Here is a 26,895-nt window from a genome sequence, read left to right on the forward strand (position 1 = left end):
TTCTATACTATAATGAACAAGTTATTAAATGACTTATGCTTTAATGATTACTTATTTTCCAAAAAATTTTATTACTGTTTTCTTCCCATTTTATATCCCCATCCTGTACTGTACACGTCCGTTCCCTAGTAGTGGCTACTGATATTATAGATCTGGCTGTTCAGAGAAACCTGGAGCCTTCTCTAAAGTGGTTCTCAAACCCTGGTATAGATAAGAATATGTTATGGGGTTTTGAAAATGGGCTTCTCCTCTGAGTATTCTGAGGCAGTAGGTCTGAAATGGAATTGTGTCTTCTAAGGGTACCCCAAGTTGAGAACCACCATTCTATGGAATTGAGCAAGTATACTTAGTGATTGTAGATGACATCATTACTTACAAAATGAGGTGATGGTGTGTGAAGAAAAGTACTTTTTTATTACCTCTGCATTTTATATACAATATATATAATTTTGACCATCGACAGCTAATAATAGATATCATCCCCAAGTAGTCAGTCCTAGAAATGCCTGGCGTCTAGTTCAATAGCTATATTTTAAGGTCTGATCCATCAGGGTATAAGTGGTATGCTAAGTTTTATGTATGTTCCACTCTCCATCCTATTTAAAGAGCCATTAAATCATTAACAACCAAATGAATCATGCCAATGATGTCATGCCTTTTCCCGCATGTGTGTATACCTTTATTCTTGCCTAACTGGCAAATCTTTCTCTCTGTGTGTCTCTCTCTCTGTCTCTCTGTCTCTCTGTCTCTCTGTCTCTCTCTCTCTCTCTCTCTCTCTCTCACACACACACACACACACACACACACACACACACCCCAATATGCTCAAGCATACTCACACAGGCACAAAATTATCCTCTCTTTAGATTTTTGTTGGACTCTTCTCTTTTGTAAAACAATCAGCATAACAACTGAGAAAAGAATTTGAAAGAAAGAAATATTTTTCTTCCTTTTCTTCTCTCTGGCTACCTCCCAACAACTAAGCTATGCGGTTCTGGATTCTGTCTGACACATCTTAACTACTGACATTTAGCAGATGCTTCTTCAAGAAATGGGGGAGGGTGAAGGTGAAGCAGGGGTGTGATATAAGTAATTAGACTAACGATGTCTCAATTATCAAGATGTTCCCACAGTGTCCCCTTCTGTTAGCAAATCTGGAGCAGGAAGCCTGTCTTTAGGAAAGGAAAGGTTGAGTAAAAAGATACATTAATTTGAAAGTTAGAAGTTCTAAGTTTAGTATTTATACCCCCCCCAAAAGGGCAGATAATTGCAACCTTTAATCTATACAAGATCACTAAACTGGTAAAAATAAAGTTAGTTTTATAATAGCCCCCTCATCTCCAGCGCTTTGCCATGGCTGAGAGGATAAGATGATTGTCTCCATTGATGTTAATGTTAACTGATTCACCTCCTTCTTTCTCTGTGGGCCTCACTAAGTAGTTATTCTTTGGTAGAGCACAAAGAAGTCCAGATTATGCTGCTCAGGTCAAAATTGTAATGTATTGTGTTCATTTAAGACTAACTGTACCCTCAGGGTTGGGTTGCATCACTGTAACATAGAACTTAGAAATGTTGGCTGGCCTTTTCAACATATCATATGTAAACTTGAGAGTAATTAGTTCCTTACCATTATCCACTATTTGTATTTGGAAAGAGAGAAAATAAGTACTCAGCAAGAGAGAGCAAGCATGTAAATAGCCAAAGTGGAGACAAATATATTTTAAGTTCAATAATGCATGCCTATCCAGGCCTGTTGCTGTAGTCTTGCTGAATCCTTTCCTTGTTGTCTAGGAAATGTTTCTATATACATGGGCAAGATTTTGAAATGGGCAGAAGAGATTGCTGGATATCATTTCAATGAAATGCTGAAGCCTTCAAGGATTGTCTGATCCTGTAGAGGTGTCGGCCTTCATTTTATTCTGTTTTTAACTAGGCTATTTCACAATGCTGACAAGAAGTTAACCTGTAGAAATCCAATAGCAATTCAAAAGATTCCTATCCATAGAAATCCAAATTGTGTCTGGTGGAATGCAATTGATTATCAATCTGTGGATATTAGATATGAAGCAGTTTTATTAGTTTTTGCATCCATTGTAAATGTTTCAGCATTTCAAATAAGGCTATGAGTGTGTGATACTTTGAGTGCCTTTTTGAAAGAGTTACAGCATCTACAATTTCTCTTATTAATTAATGAGTTAAATAAGATCTTCAATGTGTTGACATCTGTATGTCATGTTTATATGTCTTTTTAAGAATTGTCCTTTGTCATCCTTTTAGTGAATGCCACTTTAATTTAATTAGAAATGTGGGCCTCACTAAGTAGTTATTCTTTGGTAGAGCACAAAGAAGTCCAGATTTTGCTGCTCAGGTCAAAATTTTAATGTGTTCTGTTCATTTAAGAGTAACTGTACTCTCAGGGTTGGATTGCATCACTGTAACATAGAACTTAGAAATGTTGGCTGGCCTTTTCACCATATCACATATAAACTTGAGAGTAATTAGTTCCTTACGATTATCCGCTATTTGGATTTGGAAAGAGAGAAAATAAGTACTCAGCAAGAGAGAGAAAGCATGTAAAAAGCCAAAGTGGAGACAAAATATATTTTAAGTTCAATAATGCATGCCAGTCCAGGCCATTGCAGCACCAAAGCGTTCTAACTATTGCATAGAGTACCTTTCTTGCTTGCTTTTATCGTTTGTCTGTTTTTTTTTTTTTTTTTTTTTTTTTTTTTAAACTAAGACAATCTACTTGACAAAACAAGCCATCATGAGAAGGTGGTTTTGACACTTTAAGCTTAGAATAAATCGAATTGTGTCAATAAAAACAGGAAATATTCTTTTTGAAAGTACCATATAAATGTTAGTGCCTATTGCTAATGAACAGAATTGAATGGTATTAAGAGAAAAGTTATTAAGCTTCAGTGGTACTCCTTTATATTGGTTGTAACCACCACAGGTATTGCTTTCTTTTTTTAAGTCAATGATTTTCAGTTTCGTTGTCTTTAAATAGTACTGGAGACTGCAAAATTCTAATTTTTGATGACTTCTTCTTCAGCATTTTTTATCCATGTTCAAACCTCCGGTTATAACATTACCTAGTGACAGAACTATTATGATTTCTAAGATTGTAGTTTATTTCATTTTATCTTGATTTTTGGTGTCTTAGTTTCCAAAGTAAATTATCTAAAAAACTTCACTCCAAGATGTGTTACAGATGTGTCATGCATTGTACTATGTGTCCATTTTGTTAGTTTCAAAGTCTGACTTCTCCTGACCTCATCCTAAGATTATGTGCTCTATTCCATTTACAGTTCCATAGTCCCACAACTACTGGATGTAATGAGTATAATTCCAGCAATCTGGCAGTGCCACAGTAGAAAACATTGATGAGTCTGAATTTGATGCATGAAGGCTCTAGAGACTCTGTTGTTTTGGCATTTTAAGATCAAAATGCCTCTTAAGAGAGATGATACTTCCTTCTCTGAAATTGAGGCCAGAGTCTGGAATGGAATCAGTGAAGTTCAACATAAATGAAATGTAACATATTTTAATTAATAGCATTATCAGGCAAACTTTTTAAAGACAGTAGCAAGACAAGTCCATAGAGCAGTGTATTTTCCTTGTGTCTTTTTATCAAGTGTTGACCTCTGTGGTAGTGAGAATTCTAAAATGCACCCTAAATTTTCATCTGAACATACATGCCAGGTATAATCCTCTCAGCTTGGCTGTTGTTGGGACCAGTGAACATAACAGGATACCAGGCCATTGATTAGTTTATTAATCAGTTGACTTTGAGCAAATCAAAAGGAAGATTGTCCTGGGTGGGCCTAACCTGATCAGGTAAGCCTTTTAAAAGAAGGTCACACACTGGAATCTCTCTCCTGCTCCTTTGGAAGAAAACAAATGTGGTGAACTGCCTCTGGTGAGCTCCATGTGGCTAAGACCTGAGGCAGCTTCTAGGAGCTGAGAGCACTCCTTGGTTGACAGCAAGAAAACAGGGCTTCCGTCCTACAACCACAAGAAATTGAATTCTGCCAGCAACATACCTGAGTTGGAAGAGCACCTTGAACTCCAGATGAAAACGCAGTCCTACCAACATGTCAACTTCAGCCTTGTGAGGCCTTGAGCAGGGGACTAAGTTATGTGTGCCCAGCCTTCTGACCTACAAAAACTGTAAGATAATAGATGGGTGTTGTTTTAAGCCAGTGAATTTGGGCTAACTTTTTACACAGCAAGAAAAAACTAATGCAATCACTCTTCAGAAATGGTCATTACAGACCTTGAAGGATATGTTGGTGTAAACTCAGGTTTCCTCAGAAAACAATGTGTTGGGGACCTTCAGAGAGAATTCACGAGAAGCCAATTCAGTGGAGTGGAACATAGCTTGTTAAGGACGCCCTGAGGAATTTGAACACAGATGTACTCTCTAGCTTGGCAAGGTGAATCTCCCTGAAGTGGACCTTCTCATGCATGCAAAACTGGGAGAGGAACCATTTTCTTACTGCAATTTGTTGTGGACTGCTCCTTTTGTAAAATACAATAAACATAAATGAATACAAAACGTAAAACTTTTTAAAAAGGACTTTCAAAATATAAACTCCTTTTTTTTTTGTTATTCAACAGATACAGATTTATTCTGTGAAGCTGCCATGCAGCGTTCCAAATGCTTACTCTCCATGTTGGCACTTATCTCCTTTGAGAACAGTTATGAACGGCAGACCAACCGAATACGTGAATCACATTCTAAGGAGCACTGCTCGGAGATTCACCAAATTCCACCAATGCCCTCTCTGCTTCTATGACTGGAATGTACATCTAGCGTTCAGCAAAGATAACTTGCTATGTTCTGAGAGGACCATGCCTAATTATAGGTATTTTCTATTTTGGAGCTAGCTGGTCATTTTTTTAGTTCAGTGTAGATACACCCCCACACTTGCAATCAAAAATATAAATGGTAGCTCCAACTCCACTTTTTAGTAGCCATGTGATCCTGTAAAATTATTTATGCTTCCTAAACTTCCTTTTTTCTTATTTGTAAAATGGCAATAATATCAGTAACATATCTCTTATGGTCGTGAAGATTAATGAGGTAGCAGGTATGCATGTGTTTTGCAAGCTGTTAAGCACTTTACACATGCATGAATTAATAGTATTTCTATTCTTAGAGTTTCCCTCAATAACTCATTCCAGCATGCTCTGCACAGAGGTTGAAAAATGAGAAAAATCTGGCCATGAGCTCTAAACAACTTGATTTTACTGTTACTAACAATTTCTAGGAATCACTGAGAACCATTTGTGTGTGTAAATGGCAGACACTGAAAAGATCTCCTTGTTACATTAATAACAGGCTCCTCTGAAACTCTTGTTTACGTGTAGAATGTTTCTAATTAATAACATAAGCAAGAATAATGGTCTTTGAATTCCATCCTCTAATCATGGCCTCCATTCTGCAGCTATTCTCATGGGTATGCGAGGCAGGCAGGACTTGTTGTATTCAAAGAACATCTGCAATACTCTGTCTAGTACCATCAGCAGGCATTGTGGTATCTTAACATTACAACTTCTAGAAATGTAACAGGGAGAGGAAGACATCCACATCAGGCTTACAACAGGAATCCCAACACTGCCTGTTGGTAACAGGAATTTGCGTGGTCAGATTGCTCCGGCAATGCATTTATTTTAGACCTAAATACCAAAACCATTTTAGATTATTACTCATAAGGTTAAAATACTTTCTTCTCTGTGTTTACCTTTGACATTTTACCTTTAAAAGAATCACTTTAAAGTAGATTTATTATATTATACTCTTATTTCACTTAGAGAATTAAAAGGCAGAGACAATATTATGACCTCTTAGCTGTTTGGTTTTTTTTTTGGCCACTGGATAGAAATCGAATTATCTATTCAAATATATTTTCCAGTTCACTATCCCATTGCCTATTTTTTTTTATCTTTATGAGTGAACCTACAAAAACAAAATCCCTCAGAGAGGAGGCAAATCCCTGTGGCTAACACTCCATGAATCACTTTGAATATTTGTTATGACCTCAGTATCATACTATATCCATGCCTTCTGTATTATCTAAACCTTGTCTTACAGAGTCATTAAGAAAATTGAATATGTTTTGAGTGTGGGGGAGGCCAAGAAATAATGTATTTTGTTTAATGAGAAAGCACATTCCTTAGACACAGTGGCTGCAATTTGTGAGCTCTACAATTCATTAAACAGTCCGAGGGGGCACATTCTTGTGCAAAGACTAATGGAATGTTTCTTATTGGTCAGGTCAGTTGAATTTCTGCTGTTAATAGTGACATCTTCCAGAATATATCTGCAGGGAAATGTGCTTCTAAATTACAACCTAGTAGCCAATAAATTCTGTAGTAAGACTAAATATAAACAGAATTCAGGAAAATTGTGAAATAGGAAAAAATATTAATAAGAAAAAAGTGAGAGATGAAATTTTAAGGGTAAATTTCTGTGTATATTGTGTGGTGAGGGGGGAAGAACAAAGAACCCAGAGATTCTCTAGATTCTCTGAGCTTTTCTGAGCTCTATGTATCTTTCTCAAATCAGAACTTCTCTTCCTGCCGTAACTCAAACTATTTTATTTTGCTGAGAATTTCATTTTATTCAAGTGATAAGTCTGTTAAGAACAAATGGGACAATGATAACTAGAGATACAGTTCAACAAGCCCAGTTGTACAAGAGCTCTTAACTCTGTGGCCTAAAATACATTCATTGGAATCCTGGATTACTCTTTAAACACTATTGCTGTATTAATAATAATATTATAATCCAAGACATACTTCTAGCAAGCACTTTCTGTATTAGAAAAGTTTTCTGAACAATATGTCTTTGTCAATATGTGATTGCTGCTACTGGGAAATAAAGAATAGGTAGAGCGAGAAGCCAAGGATATGCAAAATTATAGCCACATTCTTATGTAGGCTACCATTCTAGTCTGCTATCCATGGAGCTGAATCAGGTGATGAGAAAGGAGAAAGCAGTAACAGGGCTTTTCAAGGTGATACCAAGAACACATCAAAATGGTAAGAAAAGCCAAAGCAAAGATAGAAACAAAAATTTCAAGTAAGAAAGCTATCTGGGGCTGGGTGTGGTGGCTCACGCCTGTAATCCCAGCACTTTGGGAGGCCAAGGAGAGTGGATCACTTGAGGCCAGGAGTTCAAGACCATCTTGGCCAACATGGTGAAACCCTGTCTCTACTAAAAATACAAAAAAAAAAAAAAAAAAAAATTAGTTGGCCTTGGTGGCACGTGCCTATAATCCCAGGTACTTGGGAAGCTGCGAGAATCACTTGAACTGGGAAGGCAGAGGCTGCCATGAGCTGAAATCGTGCCACTGTCCTCCAGCCTAGGTGACAGAGGGAGACTCTGTTTAAAACAAAAAAAAAACAAAAAAAAAACAAAAAAAAAAAAGAAGGAAAGAAAGAAAAAAAAAAGGAGAAAGATATTTGATTTAGATATAAATGCCTTGAGAATTCATCTAAAAATATTATTTTAATTAAACTGTTTGTCCTGACTCTCCTCCCTTCATTACATCAATCTGTTTTCGGTTCCAAAGTATTCCAGGGCCAGAAGAGCAAGGCCTAGGTGAGTGCGGGCATATCGGAGGAGCATTTGATTAAAGTTAGTGATAGTAGATGGAAACTTTGGGGTGATTATCTGCAAATAGGTGCTTTGATCCAGGCATACTTTTTCAAGCTTAAACCTTGTGAATGCTTCCTATTCCATTTTTGTTTTGATTCTGAAGATCCCAGTAATTCGCTGATGTATTAGTCCCAAATTCTTCTACCTTTGCTGATGTTGCTCTCAAGTCTCTGATTCTTGATTTGCAGTTATCTACAACCCTTAATTGTCAATTTTGTTCTGACCCTGGCTTTTCTATCACTTGCTCTAATTTTCTCGTTTTTATTTTTTTGGTACCCTGGGACTACATTCTTGACTCCTTTCATCTATGTTACATTAAGAAGCCTAAATAGCTTCAGCTATTTATTCTAACCTCTCTCTATTGTCTTACCTGGAACTGTATAAAAATATCAATAGCTTCTGCCAGCTTTTAGTTACAGGAAGACTTAAGGTTCTGCCTGGGGACACTAAAGTAATAATGATAAGATACTCTTGTTGATCATTTTGGTGAGGCAGTGTAAATAAAGTGTATAAAACTCTCCATGGGAACAGCAAACTGTAATAACCAGGGGCATTTGTTTATTAAATGGAAGAAATAAAATAATTAGGAGGAAAGATTTGACACATATATAGAAATGGGTTGTTGTAATATTTTTGATGCATAAAATTTATATTGTGAAAGGTCTGAAAACAAAATATGATGAATTGTTGGCAGAAGATATCACTGAAGAAAATAGATTACAAAACTTGGGAATAAGTTACACAGACACCATTTTTCTTGATGAAAGGAATAATTTGTCATGATTTGTGTTTTAAAATGGAGTAGTTTATGTGTGGAGGAAGGGATAAGAAGCCACTTTCAATAAAAATTTATAGGTGATGTCCTGATAATGATTAGTGGCGTGCAAGGTAAAATAACATTCTACATGAGAGATTTTATAATATAACTTTTCACCGGATTCACTGAAATATCATTTATATAAAACAACATTTACTGATTTTAAGCATGCAATTAGATGGATTTTGTAATGGAACACAGTCCTGTAATCAGATCCAGAGTCATAACATAGAACCATTACTTTTAGTGGGGGCACCCAAGATGGTCGAATAGGAAGAGCTCCAGCCTCCAGCTCCTAGTGTGAGTGACACAGAAGATGGGTGATTTCTGCATTTTCAACTGAGGTGCAGACTGACACCTCACACCTCACATGGCTGGGTACACCCCTGAGACGAAGCTTCCAGAGCAAGAATCAGACAGCAACACTCACTGTTCAGCAATATTCTATCTTCTGCAGCCTCTGCTGCTGATACCCAGGCAAACAGGGTCTGGAGTGGACCTCAAGCAAACTCCAACAGACCTGCAACTGAGGGTCCTGACTCTTAGAAGGAAAACTAACACACAGAAAGGACACCCACACCAAAACCACATCAGTATGTCACCATCATCGAAGACTAGAGGCAGATAAAACCACAAAGATGAGGAAAAAACAGTGCAGAAAAGCTGGAAATTCAAAAAATCAGAGCACATCTCCCCCTCCAAAGGAATGCAGCTCATTGCCAGCAATGGATCAAAGCTGGCTGGAGAATGACTTTGATGAGTTGAGAGAAGAAGGCTTCAGTCAATCAAACTTCTCAGAGCTAAAGGAGGAACTACGTAACCAGTGCAAAGAAACTAAAAACCTTCAAAAAAGAATGGATGAATGGATAACTAGAATAATCAATGCAGAGAAGACCATAAAAGAACTGATAGAGATGAAAACCATGAAATGAGAACTACATGACAAATGCACAAGCTTCAGTAACCAACTTGATCAACTGGAAGAAAGAGTGTCAGAGATTGAAGATCAAATGAATGAAATGAAGTGAGAAAACAAGTGTAGAGAAAAAAGAGTGAAAAGAAATGAACAGGGCCACCAAGAAATATGGGATTATGGGAAAAGATCAAATCTACATCTGATTGGTGTGCCTGAAAGTGACAGGGAAAATGGAACCAAGTGGGAAAACACTCTGCAGGATATCATCCAGGAGAACTTCCCCAACCTAGTAAGGCAGGCCAACATTCAAATTCAGGAAATACAGAGAACGCCACAAAGATACTCCTCGAGAAGAGCAACTCCAAGACATATAATTGTTGTATTCACCGAAGTTGAAATGAGGAAAAAATGTTAAGGGCAGCCAGAGAGAAAGGTCGGGTTATCCACAAAGGGAAGCCCATCAGACTAACAGCAGATGTCTTGGCAGAAACTCTACAAGCTAGAAGAGAGTGGGGGCCAATATTCAACATTCTTAAAGAAAAGAATTTTCAACCCAGAATTTTATATCCAGACAAACTAAGTTTCATGAGTGAAGGGGAAATAAAATCCTTTACAGACAAGCAAATGCTTAGAGATTTTGTCACCACCAGGTCTGCCCTACAAGAGATCCTGAAGGAAGCACTAAACATGGAAAAGAACAACCGGTAGCAGCCATTGCAAAAACATGCCAAAATGTAAAGTCCATTGATGTTAGGAAGAAAGTGCATCAACTAACGAGCAAAATAATCAGCTAATATCATAATGACAGGATGAAGTTCACACATAACAATATTAGCCTTAAATGTAAATGGACTAAATGGTCCAATTAAAAGACACAGACTGGCAAATTGGATAAAGAGTCAAGACATATCAGTTTGCTGTATTCAGGAGACCCATCTCACGTGCAGAGACACACATAGGCTCAAAATAAAGGAATGGAGTAAGATCTACCAAGCAAATGGAAAACAAAAAAAAGCAGAGGTTGCAATCCTAGTCTCTGATAAAACAGACTTTAAACCATCAAAGATCAAAAGAGACAAAGAAGGCCATTACATAATAGTAAAGGAATCAATTCATCAGGAAGAGCTAACTATCCTAGATACATACGCAGCCAAAATAGAAGCACCCAGATTCATAAAACAAGTCCTTAGAGACTTACAAAGAGACTTAGACTCCTATACAATAATAATGGGAGATGTTAACATCCCACTGTCAACATTAGATGGATCGACGAGACAAAGTTAACAAGGATATCCAGGAATGGAACTCAACTCTGCACCAAGCGGACCTAAGAGACATCTACAGAACTCCCCACCCCAAATCAACAGAATATACATTCTTCTCAGCACCACATCACCCTTATTCCAAAATTGACCACATAGTTTGAAGTAAAGCTCTCCTCAGCAAATGTAAAATAACAGAAATTATAACAAACTGTCTCTCAGACCACAGTGCAATCAAACTAGAACTCAGGACTAAGAAACTCAATCAAAACCGCTCAACTACATGGAAACTGAACATCCTGCTCCTGAATGACTACTGGGTACATAACGAAATGAAGGTAGAAATGGGGATGTTCTTTGAAACCAATGAGAACAAAGATACAACATACCAGAATCTCTGGGACACATTTAAAGCAGTGTGTAGAGGGAAATTTATAGCACTAAATGCCCACAAGAGAAAGCAGGAAAGATCTAAAATTGACACCCCAACATCACAATTAAAAGAATTAGAGAAGCAAGAGCAAACACATTCAAAAGCTAGCAGAAGACAAGAAATAACTAAGATCAGAGCAGAACTGAAGGAGATAGAGACACAAAAAATCCTTCAAAAAAATCAGTGAATCCAGGAGTTGGTTTTTTGAAAAGATCAACAAAATTGATAGACCGCTAGCAAGACTAATAAAGAATAAAAGAGAGAAGAATCAAATAGACGCAATAAAAAATGATAAAGAGGATATCACCACTGACCCCACAGAAATACAAACTACCATCAGAGAATACTGTAAACACCTCTATGCAAATAAACTAGAAAACCTAGAAGAAATGGATAATTTCCTGGACACTTACACTCTCCCAAGACTAAACCAGGAAGAAATTGAATCCCCTGAATAGATCAATAGCAGGCTGTGAAATTGAGGCAATAATTAATAGCCTACCAACCAAAAAAAGTCCAGGGCCAGACGGATTCACAGCCAAATTCTACCAGAGGTACGAGGAGGAGTTAGTACCATTGCTTCTGAAACTATTCCAATCAATAGAAAAAGAGGGAATCCTCCCTAACTCATATTACGAGGCCAACATCATCCTGATACCAAAGCCTGCCAGAGATACAACAAAAAAAGAGAATTTTAGACCAATATCCCTGATGAACATTGATGCAAGAATCCTTAATAAAATACTGGCAAACCGAATCCAGGAGCACATCAAAAACCTTATCCACCATGATCAAGTGGGCTTCATCCCTGGGATGCAAGAGTGGTTCATCATAGGCAAATCAATAAACGTAATCCAGCATATAAACAGAACCAAAGACAAAAACCACATGATTATCTCAATAGATGCAGAAGAGGCCTTTGACAAAATTCAGCAGCCCTTCATGCTAAAAACTCTCAATAAATTCAGTATTGATGGAACGTATCTCAAAAGAATAAGAGCTATTTATGACAAACCCACAGCCAATATCATACTGAATGGGCAAAAACTGGAAGCATTCCCTTTGAAAACTGGCACAAGACAGGGATGCCCTCTCTCACCACTCCTATTCAACATAGTGTTAGAAGTTCTGGCTAGGGCAATCAGGCAAGAGAAAGAAATCAAGGGTATTCAGTTAGGAAAAGAAGAAGTCAAATTGTCCCTGTTTGCAGATGACATGATTGTATATTTAGAAAACCCCACTGTCTCAGCCCCAAATCTCCTTAAGCTGATAAGCAACTTCAGCAAAGTCTCAGGATACAAAATTAATGTGCAAAAATCACAAGCATTCTTATACACCAGTAACGCACAGAGAGCCAAATCATGAATGAACTTCCATTCACAATTGCTTCAAAGAGAATAAAATACCTAGGAATCCAACTTACAAGGGATGTAAAGGACCTCTTCAAGGAGAACTACAAACCACTGCTCAGTGAAATAAAAGAGGACACAAACAAATGGAAGAACATACCATGCTCATGGATAGGAAGAATCAATACTGTGAAAATGACCATACTGTCCAAGGTAATTTATAGATTCAATACCATACCATTAAGCTACCAATGACTTTCTTCACAGAATTGGAAAAATCTGGTTTAAAGTTCATATGGAACCAAAAAAGACCCCACATTGCCAAGACAATCCTAAGCCAAAAGAGCAAAGCTGGAGGATCACACTACCTGACTTCAAACTATACTATAAGGCTACAGTAACCAAAACAGCATGGTACTGGTACCAAAACAGAGATATAGACCAATGGAACAGAACAGAGCCCTCAGAAATAATACCACACATCTACAGCCATCTGATCTTTGACAAACCTGACAAAAACAAGAAATGGGGAAAAGATTCCCTATTTAATAAACGCTGCTGAGAAAACTGGCTAGCCATAAGTAGAAAGCTGAAACTGGATCCTTTCCTTACTCCTTATATGAAAATTAATTCAGAATGGATTAGAGACTTAAATGTTAGACCTGAAACCATAAAAACCCTAGAAGAAAACCTAGGCAATACCATTCAAGACATAGGAATGGGCAAAGACTTCATGTCTAAAACACCAAAAGCAACGACAACAAAAGCCAAAATTGACAAATGGGATCTAATTAAAGAGCTTCTGCACAGCAAAAGAAACTACCATCAGAGTGAACAGGCAACCTACAGAATGGGAGAAAATTTTTGCAGTCTACTCATCTGACAAAAGGGCTAATATCCAGAACCTACAAAGAACTCAAATTTACAAGAAAAAAACAAACGACCTCATCAAAAAGTGGGCAAAGGATATGAACAGACACTTCTTACAAGAAGACATGCATACACCCAACAGACACATGAAAAAATGCTCATCATCACTCGCCATCAGAGAAATGCAAATCAAAACCACAATGAGATACCATCTCACACCAATTAGAATGGCAATCATTAAAAAATCAGGAAACAACAGGTGCTGGAGAGGATGTGGAGAAATAGGAACACTTTTACACTGTTGTTGGGACTGTAAACTAGTTAAAGGCTATTCCTCAAGGATCTAGAACTAGAAATACCATTTGACTCAGCCATCCCATTACTGGGTATATACCCAAAGGATTATAAATCATGCTGCTATAAGGACACATGCATACGTATGATTATTGCTGCACTATTCACAATAGCAAAGACTTGGAATCAACCCAGATGTCTATCAGTGACAGACTGGATTAAGAAAATGTGGCACATATACACCATGGAATACTATGCAGCCATAAAAAGGATGAGTTTGTGTCCTTTGTAGGGACATGGATGCAGCTGGAAACCATCATCTCAGCAAACTATCACAAGAACAGAAAACCAAACACCGCATGTTCTCACTCATAGGTGGGAATTGAACAATGAGATCACTTGGACACAGGAAGGGGAACATCACACACCGGGGCCTACAGTGGGGAGTGGGGAGAGGGGAGGGATATAGTAGATATACCTAATGTAAATGACGAGTTAATGGGTAAAGCACACCAACATGACACATGTATACATATGTAACAAACCTGCATGTTGTGCACATGTACCCTAGAACTTAAAGTATAATAATAATAAAAAAGAACTATAACTTTTAAGTTTTTCACACATGCCCTTTATTAAGTTACAGAAGCTCTCTTCTAATTCAAGTTTGCTGGAAGTTTAAAATTTTATTTTTAATTTTTTTCTGGGTCCTTGGTAGGTTTATATATTTATGGAGTACATGAGATATTTTGGTAGAGGCATGCAATGTGTAATAATCACATCTTGGAAAACTGGCTATCCATCCCCTCAAGCATTTATCCTTTGTGTTACGAACAATCCAATTATACTCTTAGTTATTTTTAAATGTACAATTAAATTATTACTTAATTTAATAAGTTGTGTTATCAAATACTTAATTATCAAATACTTAAGAAATGGATGTTGATTTGGTAGGCTGAGGCAGGAGGATAGCTTGAGCCCCAGGGGTTGAGACTTCAGTGAGCCGTGTTCACACTACTGCACTCCAGCCTGGGTGACAGAGTCAGACACTCTCTCAAAATAAACAACAACAACAACAACAACAAAAAAGGAATAGAAGTTGAATTTGGTCGAAAGTATTTCTGCATTGAAATTATTATATGTAACTTGGTTTTTTGTTTGTTTGTTTTGACTTATTAATATGGTGATTTGTATTGAGAGATCCTCTGATAAACCATTCTTGCATTCCTGGGATAAATTCCACTTGATAATGATGTATTGTCTTTATAAAAATATGTCATTGAGCTCAATTTTCTTTATGTTTCTTTAGATTTTTAGTATTTACACTCGTGAGAGATATTGGTCTGTGCTTTTCCTATAATGTCTTAAACTAGTTTTAGAATCAGGGTAATGTTATTTTTATAGAATGAGTTAGAAAGTGATATGAACTTTTGTGTTCTCTCAACATTTATTTGTTAGAGTCCTAACTCCCAATGTGATGGTATTTAGAGATGGGACTGTAGGGAGGTAATTAAGGTTGGAGTGAGGTAACAAGGATTAGAACCCTCATGATAGCATTAGTGCCCTTATAAGAAAACACATGGAGGAATTTGCTTGCTTTCTTTCCCTTCCTCTCTGTGTCCAGAGGTCTTGTGGGCACACAGAGATGGCAACTACTTATATCTCAAGAGAACAGAATTCAGAATGAATCCTGTATTACTCACATCTTAACCTTAGACTATCTAGCCTTCAGAACTCTGAGAAATAAATTTCTGTTGTTTAAGCCAAGCGGTGTTGGTATTTTGATATGGCAATCAAAGTAGACTAAGGCAGGAATCATTTCTTTTATTTAAATTTTCTGCAAGAGTTGGTGTGTAATGGTTATTATTTATTTGATATGTTTGATTTTCTTCTCCAGTGAAGCTATCTGTATCTGGAGTTTTTTTTTGGAGAAGTTTTTTTTTTTTTCCCCTACAAATCTAACTTAATAAATTGATATCAATAAATTAACATTATTTATTTATGTGTTCATTTATCAGTGAGCTTTTATACTTTGTGACATTCAAGAAATTTATTTGTTCATTTTATCTCAGTAACTGAATGTACGGTGTTAAGGTTGTAAAAATATATTTTCTTATCATTCTTTTAATGTCTGTAGACTCTTCAATGATGTTACTTCTAATTCATGATATTTCTAAGTTACGGTTTCTCTCATTTTTTTCCCTAATAAGTATGACTGAATGTTTGTCACATTTGTTACTCATTCTAAGAGAGGGTTTTTGGTTTCATTTATTTTTTGCTTTTGTCTTTTCTATTTTATTGATTGTCACTCCAGTATTTATTCTTTCCTTTCTACTGCAAATTCGAGTTTAATTTTCTCCTTTTTCTAGTTTCTTAAAATAAAGGTGATGTCATTAATTTGGTACCTTTATATAATCTAATTCAGGTATTTAATGCCCTAAATTATCCTCTCACTAATAAGTACTGCTTTAGTGGCATCTTATAAATTTTGGTACATTGTATTTTAATTTTTATTTTGTTAAATATTTTTGACCTCTCAATTTCTTCTTTTATCTATGAATTAGTTTCAAAAATTTGAGGATTTTTCAAATATCTGACTGTCATTGATTTCTAATCTAATTTTCTTGTTATCAGATATCATTGTATAAATTAATCCTTTAAACTTTATGGATAGAATATAGTCCATCTTTGTAAATGTTCTCTGTGCTTTCAGAAAGAATGTGTATTCTTCTGTTTCTGGTAGTGTGTTTTATAACTCAATTGGGTTAAGTCGGTTGGTAGCACTGTTCAAGTTCTGTAGATCCTTAATAATTTTCTGTGTGCCCTTAATGTCAGTTATGGGGGATACTGAAATATCTGACAATACTTCTAGATTTGTCAATTTCTTCCTGTTTGATCAGTTTTTATATTATATACTTTAAAGCTGTGTTATTAGGTATATGAATATTTGGGATTGTGAGATTCAATTCATAAAATTATACCTTTAACATTATGTAAAACCTTATTTTTCTCTTCTTCCCTGGTAATATTCTTTGATCTGAAATACACTTTCTATGATATTTATATAACCATTGTAACTTTAATTTTATTAGAGTTAGCGTGGCATAGTCTTTACATGCATTTACTTATAATTTATTTTTGTCTTTAATTTGAAGTGCGTTTTTTTTTCCCCCCAGAAAGAATAGAATTGGGTCTTGCTTTTTGTTCCATTTGAAGATTACTGCCTTTGAATTGGCAAAGTTATACCATTTGTATTTAATGTAATTATTTATAAAATTTGATTTTTAAAGTCTGTTATCTTACTATTTGTTTTCTATTCCATCTGATCTTTGTTTACTTTTCATTTTTTCTTGACTTTGAGTGGATTATATGAATATTTGTATTATTCCATTTTATCTCTTTAATTGATTTGTTAGCTATAATTTATTTTGCTTTTTTAGTGTCCATAGTTTATATCTATGATTTAACATGATCTATCTTCAAATAATATTAATGTGTTATGTGAGAATATTACAGTAATACATTCCAATTTCTCCCTTCCTGATATTTGTGCTCTTCTAGTTATTAGCTAAACCAAACACTCCATTGTCATTCTTTTTTTCCCCCATTTTTTGACTGTTATTTTAGGCTTAGGAGATACATGTTCAGGTTTGTTACATGGGTAAATTGCTTGATGCTATTACAAATTATCCTATCACTAAGGTAGTGAGTACAGTACTTAATAGGTAGTTTTTCAACCCATGCCCCTCTCCTACCCCCTCCTCAAGTCATTTCCAGTGTCTCTTGTACCCATCTTTATGTCCATTGTGCACTCAATGTTTAGCTCCTGCTGGTAAGTGAAAATATGTGGTATTTGGTTTTCATTCTGGCACTAGTTTACTGTGGACAATAGCTTCCAGCTTCAGCCATGTTGCTGCAAAGGAGGTGTTTTTTTTTTTTTTTAATGGCTGTGTAGTATTGCATGGTGTATGTACCAGATTTTATTTATCCAGTTCACTCTCGATGGGTATCTAGGTGGATTCTATGTCTTTGCTATTGTGAACAGTGTTGCAAGGAACATATGAGTGCATATGTCTTTTTGGTAGAACAATTTATTTTCCTTTGAGTATGTAACTCAGTGGTGGTATTGCTGGGTCAAATGGTAGTTCTGTTTTAAGTTCTTTGAGAAATCTCCATACTGCTTTCCACAGTGGCTGAACTAATTTACATGATTTACATAATCAGCAGTATGTAAGTATTCCCTTTTCTCCACAACCCCACCAGCATCTGCTATTTTTTTACTTTTTTATAGTAGCCATTCTGACTTATGTGTGAGATGGTATCTCACTGTGGTTTTGATTTCCCTTTCTCCAATGATTAGTGATGTTGAGCATTTTTTTCATACTTGTTGGCTACATGTATGCCTTCTTTTGGGACATGTCTCTTCATGTACTTTGCCCATTTTAAAAATATTGTTTTTCTTGTTGAATTATTTAAGTTCCCTGTAGTTTCTAGATATTAGACCTTTACCAAATGCATAGGTTGTGAATATTTTCTCCCATTCTGTAGGTTGTTTGTTTAATCTGTGCTAGCTTCTTTTGCTGTAGAAGCAGCTCTTTAGTTTAGATTTCATTTGTCAATTTTTGTTTTTGTTACAATTGCTTTTGAGGATTTAGTCATAAATTCTTTCCCAAGGCTAATGTTCAGAATGGTATTTCCTAGACTTTTTAATAGGGTTTTTACAGTTTTAGGTTTTACATCTAAGTCTTTAATCCATCTTGAGTTAATTTTTGTATATGGTGAAAGGAAGGGGTCTAGTTTCAATCTTCTGTATATGGCTTGTCAGTTATCCTTGAAACATTTATTGAATAAAATCCTTTCCCCATTGCTTGTTTTTGTGAGCTTTGTGGAAGATCAGATGGTTGTAGGTATGCGGACTTATTTTTGGTATCTCTATTCTGTTACACTGCTCTGTTTTTGTACCAGTACCATGCTGTTTTAGTGACTGTAGCCTCATAGCATAGTTTGAAGTTGGGTAACATGGTGACTCCAGATTTGTTCTTTTTGCTTAGAATTGCTTTGACTATTCAGGCTCTTTTTTTTTTTGGTTCCATATGAATTTTAAAATAGTTTTTTCTAGTTCTGTGAAGAATATCATTGGTAGTTTGAGAGGAATAGCATTGAATCTGTAAATTGCTTTGGTCAGTATAGCCATTTTAATGATACTGATTCTTCTGATCCATAAGAATGGAATGTTTTTCTGTTTGTTTGTGTCATCTCTGATTATTTTGAGTAGTGCTCTGGAATTCTCATTGTAGAGATCTTTTACCTCCCTGATTACCCATATTTCTAGAAATTTTATTCTTTTTGTGGCAATTCTGAATAGGATTGTGTTCCTGATTAGGCTCTTGGTTTGGCTATTGTTAGTGTATAGGGGTGCTACTGATTTGCAAATGTTGATTTTGTATCCTGAAACTTTGCTGAAGTTGTTCATCAGCTGAAGGAGCTTTTGGGCGAACACTGAGATTTTCTAAATATGGAATCATGTCATCTGCAAACAGGGATAGTTTGAGTTTCTCTCTTTCTATTTGGATGTCTTTTATTTTTTTCTCTTGCCTGATTGTTCTGGCCAGGACTTACTATATGGAATAGAAGTAGTGAGAGAGGGTATCCTTCTCTTGTGCCAGTTTTTAAGGGGAATGTTTCCACCTTTTGCCCATTCAGCATGATGTTGGCTGTGGATTTGTCACAGATGGCTCTTATTATTTTTAGGTATGTTCATTCGATACCCTGATTATTAAGAGTTTTTAAAATGAAGGGATGTTGAATTTTATTGAAAGCCTTTTTTTGCATCTCTTGAGATAATCATGTGGTCTTTGTCTTTAGTTCTGTTTATGTAATAGATCCCATTTATTGATTTTCATATGTTGAACCAACCTTCTATCACAGGGATAAAGCCTACTTGATTGTGGTGGATTAGCTTTTTGATATGCTACTGGATTCAGTTTGCCAGCATTTTGTTGAGTCTTTTTGCATCAATATTCCTAAAAAATATTGGCCTGAAATTTTCTTTTTGTGGTGTCTCTGTCAGGTTTTGGTTTCAGGATGAGGCTGGCCTCATAGAATGAGTTGGAGAGGAGTCCCTCTTCCTCAATTTTTGGAATAGTTTCAGTAGGAATGGTACCAGTTCTTCTTTTTATATGTGGTAGAATTCAGCTGTGAATACATCCTTTACTGGCCTTTTTTCATTGTCAGGTATGTATTACTGATTTAATTTCAGAACTCATTATTGGTATATCCAGGGAGTCAATTTATTCTTGGTTCAGTCTTGAGAGGTTGTATGTGTCTAGGAATTTAACTGTCTCTTCTATAGTTTTCTAGTTTGTGTGTATAGATGTGTTCATAGCATTATCTGATGGTTGGTTGCATCTCTGTAGTATCAGTGGTAACATCCCCTTTGTCATTTATTTGGATCTTATCTCTTTTCTTATTTATTAGTCTAGCTAGCACCCTATCTATCTGATTAATATTTTTAAAAAAACAACTCTTGGATTCATTTGAATGGTTTTTCATATCTCGAGCTCCTTCAATTCAGCTTGGATTTTGGTTATTTCTTGTCTTCTGCTAGCTTTGGAGTTGATTTGCTCTAGCTGTGATGTTAGGTTGTTAATTTGAGATCTTTCTAACTTTGATGTGAGCATTTAGTGCTATAATTTTTTTCTCTTAACACTGCCTTATCTGTGTCCCAGAGATTCTGGTGTGTTATATCTTTGTTCTCATTAGTTTCTAAGAACTTGTTGATTTAGGGCTCAACTTTATTATTTACACAAAAGTCATTCAGGAGCAGGTTGTTTAATTTCCATGTAGTTGCATGGTTTTGAGCAATTTTTAAGTCTTGATTTCTATTTTTATTGTGCTGTGGTCCAAGAGTGTGTTTGGTATGATTTCAGTTATTTTGCTTATGTCTGATTGTGTGGTCGATTTCAAAGTATGTGCCATGTGGGTTCTTTTTTTTTTTTTTGGTAGAGGGTTCTGTAGTAGTCTATCAGATCCATTTGGTCCAATGTTGAGTTCAGGTACTGAATATCTTTGTTAATTTTCTGCCTCTGATCTGTTTAATACTGGCATTGGAGTGTTGAAGTCTCCCACTGTTACCATGTGGACATCTAATTATCTTTGTAGGTCTCTAAGAGCTTGCTCTATGAACCTGGTTGCTCCTTTGTTGGGTGCATGTATATTTAGGATAGTTAGATCTTCTCATTGAATTGAATCATTTACCATTATGTAATGTGCTTCTTTGTCTTTTTTTTTAATCTTTGCTGGTTTAAAGTCTGTTTTGTCTGAAATTAGGATTGCAACTCCTGCTTTTGCTGATTTCCATTTGCGTGGTAGATTTTCCTCCATCCCTTTATTTTGAGCTTATGAGTGTCATTGAATGTGAGGTGGGTCTCTTGAAGACAGAATGCCATTGGGTCTTGTTTTTTTTTTTTTTTTTTTTTTTTTTCTCTAGCTTGCCACTCTGTGCCTTTTAAATGGGCCATTTAGCATGTTTACTTTGAAGGTTAGTATTGATATATATCGATTTGATCCTGTCATTGTGTTGTTTGTGTGGTTGCTTTATAGTGTCAATGGTCTGTGTACTTAAGTGTGTTTTTGTGTTGGTTAATAACTATCTTTCCTTTCCATTTTGCTGCCCAGTGAGAAGGTACTGGATGGGTATCCCACATAACAGTCTGGTCACTTTCTTAGGGGTGCTACACTATGCTGGGGGTCCATTCCAGTTTGTATTCACCTTGGATTTTTCAATACCTGAAGATATCAACAATGAAGGCTGCAAAAAGCAAAGATGGTGTCCTGCCCCTCCCTCTGGAGCATCATCCCAGGGAAGTCTGAAACTGCTGCCAGCTGGAAAACACTGGTGTTGGTGGCTGGATACCCTAGTTGGGAATTCCCACTCAGTGTGGAGAAATAGATAGGGTACCTGTGTAACAAAGCAGTCTGGCCACTTTTATGGGGTAGCTGCACCAGAGGCAACAATACTATGGATGGGAGCTCCATCTCAGGGAAGTGTAATGCTGCCCCCAGTAGCTGACTGGAGTTGCATGCCAGTGGGTCTTATCCTGTGAAATGTTGTGGAAGCAGGACCTGTAGACCCTCGCTACGCAACACCCTGGATTCAACCCCTTTCCTAAGGGTAAGCACAGGGGTCTAACCCTGCTTTGCTGGAGTTGCATCCACTTTTGTTGGGAAGCCTGAATATACATAGCTTCTGGGGCTCTGCATGTGCCCCAGCACATGATTAGCTGCTCAGCCAAAACTCCACGTAGCTCTGTGTGTCAGATTGTAGGTCCTGGTGGAGTGGGTGCATGAGGGGATCTCCTGACCCAAGGGTTGCAAAAATACATGGGAGAAGTGTGTGTCCCTGGGATTGTTCACTCAGTCACCACCTCCCTGGGCAGGGAGGCTCTCCTGGCTTCATGTTACTCGGGGGTAGGTGGTCATTCTGCCTTGCTTTTCTGTGTTCTCCGTGGGTAGAGTTGTTTGCTTGATGCATTCCAATGCATGTCCCTGGATGTTTCAGTTGAAAGTACTATATTTACTCACCCCTTCTATTTCTCTCTGTGAGAATGGTGCATACCAGCTGCTTGTAGTCAGCCATTTTGGCCCATCCCCATGTCTAACCTTTTAATCTTAGCCGGTGTATTTTTCACTCATACATTGTCGTTTTCATCTTAAGAGTTTGATTTGGGGTTTTTGCTATCTTATATGTCTGAAATTTTGTGAACACATTGTAGTTTTTATCTCTAATAAGTCATTTAATAATAATGCTAGTAGTAGTGATAATAACTCTTGTACTGGTCTGTTAATTCTAACATCTACTTGACATTTGTTTTTGTTTCAATTAATTGATTTATATCCTTGCTCTATGTCATATTTCCTAGGTTTTTTGTTTTTGTTTTTGTTTTTTTTTTTTTTGCATGCCTGGTATTTTTTGGTTGGAGGAAAACATTGAGAATTTTACCTTGTTGGGTGCTTGGTATTTTGGTGTTTTCATAAATATTATTAATGTTTAACTTTTTTCTGGAATGCAGTTAAGTTACTTGGAGATAGTTTGATCCTTTTGGTTATAACTTTTACTTTTTTTTTTTTTTTTTTTTTTGACAGAGACTTGCTCTGTCACCCAGGCTGGAGTGTAGTGGCACAATCTTGGCTCACTGCAACCTCCACCTCCCAGGTTCAAGCGATTCTCCTGCCTCAGCCTCTCGAGTAGCTGGGACTACAGGCACATGCTGCCATGCCCAACTAATTTTTGTAGTTTTAGTAGAGACGGGTTTCCCCATGTTGGCCAGGATGGTCTTGATCTCTTGACCTTGTGATCTACCTGCCTCAGCCTCCCAAAGTGCTGGGATTACAGGCGTAAGCCACCATGCCTAGCCAACCTTTACAATTTTTAAAATAAGACCAGAGCAATGCTCAAACTACTTTTCCTTAATGAGAAAAGTACCTTCATGTATGCTACACAATGGCTTATAAATAATAATTTTTCAGTGTGTCTGGAAGGAACTGCCCCGTATGAACCCTGAACACTCTCACCTCTTATGCTTTTAAGTGCTTTACAGTGGTTCTCTCCTTGGTCTCCTTTATTTTATCACATTCATGTGTTGATCAGTATTCAGTTGAATAGTCCAGGGGGACCCTCTGTAGATTTCCAGTGTTATCTCTGTACCACTCTCTTTTCTCTGTTACTCTGTCCTGAAAAATCTTCCTAGATTCTGAGTTCTGCTTTCTCAACTCAGCAAGTCTGTTAGGATTTTTCTGTGTTCCTCCTCTCTGTGCCAAAGCCTGGGAATTCTTTCAAGGTAGTAATATGTGCAATCACTGGGTTCACAATATTTGTTCAATTTCTCTAGAAACTGTCCTTTGCTCCCTGATGTCTAGTTTTCTTCAAAACATCATTTTGTGTATTTTATCCTTTGTTTTTTTTTTTTTTTTTTGCTTGCTGCCAGTGGGGGATTGGAATCCAAGCTTTTTACTACATTTTGACCAGGTACGCATATGCTAAACTTCGTGGAATCTCTGACTGGGTAGTCCTTCTGGCTCAGATTGGTAAGATTTCCTAGATAAGCCAGAATATGAAGTTGAAGTGAGAAAAAGGACAGGAGAGGGTCAAGAATTCTATACATTTAAAGTAGAAAAATAGAACACAAGAAGTAGAGATACATGGTATAATATCACAGATCAACAGAACTCGAGGTATTTTGCTGATGTGTACATAATTTAATTTAGCACTTGACAGCATTGTTTTCCAGACAGAAGGAATCACAAATGTGATTTGTAATTTGAATCTGGAAAATAATTTATTGGATAAGTGATGAGAAAAGGCACCAAGGTATTTCCAAGGTGGAGATAGTACAAAATAAGAAACTGAAATACTTGATTTCTGAGATTCCAGTCTTTTGAAAAGCTCTTCATGGAGTAGGGCACTTAATTTATCCAGCTGTAAATTTAAGACAGAGTGGGTGGAAGGGATGAACTTGACTGATTATCAAGTAGCCTGTATATCTCAGTTTTCTATAACTCTAAGATAAGGTACACTTCATATACAGTGAGATTGAAAATAACTATTTTTATTAATTATGCCAATAGTGTACAGATTTTTAAATATTTTCACTGGTTGATTATGAGTTGTAATGGCTAAAATAGTTTTATTGGAGCCCTAATTGACATAATCAGCAGAGTTGGAACTAAGCCACCTGTGAGCTTGTGTAAGCATTTTGATGGGCCTTTTACTCTTCATATTTTAGTTTCGAGTCTATGTAAATATGTAAAGGAGAAGCTAAACCTGGAAAATCCTCCTGATTATAGAAATGCCCTACTATGACAATTCGCTGCTATTATACATCCCAGGGTCCAAAGTAACCATGCTCGCTTTGTCTTTAATCAGAATTATTGTTGACTCATGTCTAAAGATCATGGCTATTAGGAGCCTAACTTCAATTTTTGCAAAACAGAAACTTGCATTTAAATGCCCAGTTAAAGTATGATACATTTTAAATAATAAGTTGTACTTTAAAATTTTATTATTATCTTCTATTTCTTAGGTAACTGAAGATTATTTGGATTAAATTCTTAAACATGTATAGTTCACAGTATTACATAACGTAGCAAAAAAAATTAAATATTTTTAAGCTTATCAGCACTTGATTTGACTATTGCATATAGTGTCAAGTCCATTTATACATTTTTATGTAAGTAAAATTCTTGAGAATATAATGTGTTTAAGCTTTTTAAAATGTACCATTATAATTGATCAATATATTGTAAGGTTATATATTGTTTTGTTTCCTATATTGTTGTGTACTGTGGCAACTCTTTGTAATGTAATTTTTGATGAATAATATAGCAACTAGTTGAAATACTACTCTTAGTTACATGATCATCTGCCTGTATTTAGCATTGACTTATTTTTCAACTTTTCACTGCTGCATAAAACATTATGAGTAACATTATGTGAGCATCTTGATGTCATTTAATTATTTCCTTGAGATTAGTTTAGTGCACTTCCTGTCCTTTGTCCAGTAACGTACTATAACCTTGACAACAATATTACTTTTCATTATACGTGTGACCTTTACAAAATGTCCCTAGTTGACCTTACCAGCCTTGTCTTCTGGATTTCTCTCCCTTGACCTTATTTTTCAGTCACATCAAACTCTTACCCGCTCCATGATTATAGCTCTCCACCTGGTGAAAGCACACTATGTGATACATGCAGTAGTATAAAACAAGATCGATCTATTATCTATCTATCCATCTAATGCAAAAGAAAGATAATGTTGAAAGGAAAAAATAAATGATTTCGAACATTTATATCCTAATACCATTTATATAAATTAAACACCACTTAGAGATTGCTTTTTAATCATTAGGAAGGACTGTGAAGAAAAATTATTGTAAACTTAGAAATAAGGAAAAAGGATGACAGCATGACCTTCATTGTCATGCTATGCTAATAAACTTGCTTAAGAATCTACTTGCTCTAAGGACATATGCTTTTGTTGGACTTACCACTGATTATCAGCAAACAAATTACAACTCTTTAGAGTTAGATGTTAATTTGTAGGAAGCTAATAACATGGCAATAATTTTTTCCATAAAAGATGATAAATCTAAAGGTTTTATGTTTTCTGTCTGTAAGATGAACTCGTTTGGGATTTAGCTGAGTAATCTTATTTCAGTGTTATTTATTTTTGCTTTCTCTGAATGTATATGATATATATTCTGTTTATTATATTTCTTTGAGTCAGGTTTGTCATCCTCCTAATTTCCTCATTAAATGATTAATGAGTTAAATACAATTTTAACATATGTTCATTTTAACATACAAAAATATACATAAACTATACACAAAAATAGCATCACCCATAGGATATGCATATTTATAAACTATATAAAATGTTTAGAGTATGGTTCTCTTAGGGGATGGAAATAGAAAACATTTTTAAAAATATTATTCTACAGACTATTAATTCCACAAAAAGATTTCCATAGAATAATAATCCCAAAAGGTAAAATACCAAGTTACCAAGGTCAAAAATGATTGCTATTTTATAGCACTTGTTTGAGTTTATATAACAATTTTTATGTCAAAGAAATGACTGTAAGGAAAGTAATTGTATTAAAACAGCTGTTTAATTTTGTGTCATAGGATACTTTGTAAACAATTTAGTTAAAGACTTTTTTGTTTGTTTTAATTTAACATTCCTTTACATATCTTTTTTAGGGATCATATGTTGAGAGCCGATGCAGTGATAAATCATTTAATTGTTGTAGCTTTGATAGTAACATGATATTTGTTTTTTAAATGTAAATTTTAATATGTATTAGATATTCTATTTCCAATAGTGAGGAAGTAGCTTAAATCATAATCATACATGTGCAGGAAACAAGTATAAATTCTTGACAAAATATTTTATTTAACTATTAAAAGGCAAGCATAGCATAAAAGCAGGCAGGAACAAGAGAGGAGTCAACTGTGAAAAAAAAAAGTGCTACATCGAGTGATATTCACAGGTAAATGGCTTTTTGTCTGAGGGCAATTCCAGCTGCCTTAGAAGGTGGTAACAAGAACTCAGAGTAAACCATAGCCTTACTGGATTGAAGATTTGGGAGGCATAGTTTGTGGCTTCCACAACCACTGGAAAATTAGGAGGAAAATCTGGAAAAGGAGAGTATCACATTAAATCTGTGTAAATATTCCACGCTTTGTGTGTGTGTGTGTGTGTGTGTGCATGCACTGGGGAGA

Source organism: Macaca thibetana, chromosome 3, assembly GCF_024542745.1.
Source record: "Macaca thibetana thibetana isolate TM-01 chromosome 3, ASM2454274v1, whole genome shotgun sequence".
Classification (NCBI taxonomy): Eukaryota; Metazoa; Chordata; class Mammalia; order Primates; family Cercopithecidae; genus Macaca; species Macaca thibetana.